This window comes from Clytia hemisphaerica, unplaced genomic scaffold, assembly GCF_902728285.1.
Source record: "Clytia hemisphaerica strain Z4C2 unplaced genomic scaffold, Clytia hemisphaerica genome assembly, whole genome shotgun sequence".
Classification (NCBI taxonomy): Eukaryota; Metazoa; Cnidaria; class Hydrozoa; order Leptothecata; family Clytiidae; genus Clytia; species Clytia hemisphaerica.
In genome coordinates this window covers 1,792,942-1,794,737 of record NW_027103968.1, presented here as the reverse complement: position 1 = coordinate 1,794,737, position 1,796 = coordinate 1,792,942, and positions in this window count along the sequence as shown.

Sequence of the window (1,796 nt, the reverse complement as noted above, 5' to 3'; positions counted from 1 at the left end):
TAATATGGCGCGCCAAAAGGCTTTTTAATACCAACTTTTTTTTTCAATACCAACTTTTTTTTTCAATATTCGATAAACTTTTTTTCTTACCAACTTTTTTTTTTCGATACCAACTTTTTTTTTGATACCAATTTTTTTTCACAACACAAACACTTTTTTTTCGATACCAACTTTTGTCTCGATGAGTAGTCATTCAAGTGTAAAGAGACCCTTAATTTATTTCTGCGGAAATAATGTCGTGCGAATCTAAACCATTGAGTTTCAAGCCCGAAGGCAGTGGCGTTGTGGCAGGGGGGCCGGGGGGCCATGGCCCCCCCCCAGCGAGCTTTTTTGAAGGGGCGCCGAAGAGCAAGGGGCGCCAAAAGAGATTTTTTTAAACGCCCCAGTCTTAAAAATCATACTTGATGCGCCTTAAATTGCGCCCAGGACCAATTTTACTGAGATAATTTTAAAATACTTGCAATTTTTTTCGCTCGCTTCGCTCGCAATACAGTTAATTGGTAACTTCTTTGATATCTAGCTAATTTACAAGTTTTTTTTGTGTACAATATAGCATTATTAAAGTAAAGCTAACTGCGTCCAAACCAATTGCTGACACAAATTGAAATCATAAAAACATTATTTTTTCGCTCGCTTCGCTCGCTAACACATTGTTTCTTAAGTTTCATTTCACTCTAGCAAGTGTCAATTTGTCTTTTTTTTAGTGTTTAGGTTCTTGGCAGTTGATTTAAAAAAATTTTCTAAAATTGACTTTTGGCCCCTCCAAAAATTTTCCCCCAACCTCCCACTGCCCTCGGCTAGAGTCAATCTCTGGTAGGATGAGCCCAAAATCCTCCCAAAGTTGCCGGCCTTGAGCGACCCGCCTGGTTTTTACACAAATGACAGATTGAAACTAAAATTTACCGCTTCATTTTGAAAAATATATCACTCGAAAACAAAGGAATTGCTAGATTCAATCCGTCATCAAAAATACGGCGCATATTTTAAGGCTTCAATTTTTCTTGCCTGAGAAAGGTTAGAGATTGACCTCTAGCCCTTCGGGCTTGAAACTCAAAGATCTAAACAGAAAAACGGGAGGATTCCTGCATCAATAACAGGCATGCGTAATTGGGCCTTCTTTTTTACCGCAAGTTGTTATTTAGCGCATATACAAAGAGGAATGAAAACGCTGGGGTGAGGATGAGGACGGCAAAATATGATATGTCGTGTTTTTCGAACATGCAGGAATCGTAACATGAACGGTCTCGGGACGAGAGAGAAGCCTGCATAAAGCAGAGCAAGAATTGTGTGAAAACACTTCAATTTTTATGACCAAACGACTCATCTTTCTATTGACGCGCAAGGAAATAAGACTTAATTTCGGCTCGGGGTTGGGTACTAAGCCTATCGAAGTTATTTAATGCTAATTTTATTTTCTAGGTACGACATTAACTTCGCTAAAGATCGACCCAATATATTAATTGACTGCCATTATTGGGCATATGGGAGAACTTAAACAGTTTCTTTGTGACTCAGTTTAGGTTTATATAGAGCACGAAGACGAAAAATAAAGCAAAAAGGTAACCATTATATGTCTTTCCAAAAGTGTTTTAATATAGCATAAGTGGGTACCGAAAAAATGCTTAAAAAGTAAAGTGTCTACACTTTTGAGACAGAATATATCTAACGATACTCAACCTCACTACGGTTCTAGGAAAATTGCCCCCGAGAAAATTGCCCCCCGGAAAACTGCCCCCGGAAAATTGCCCCCCGGAAAATTGCCCCCTAGGAAAACTGCCCCCTAGGAAAACTGCCCC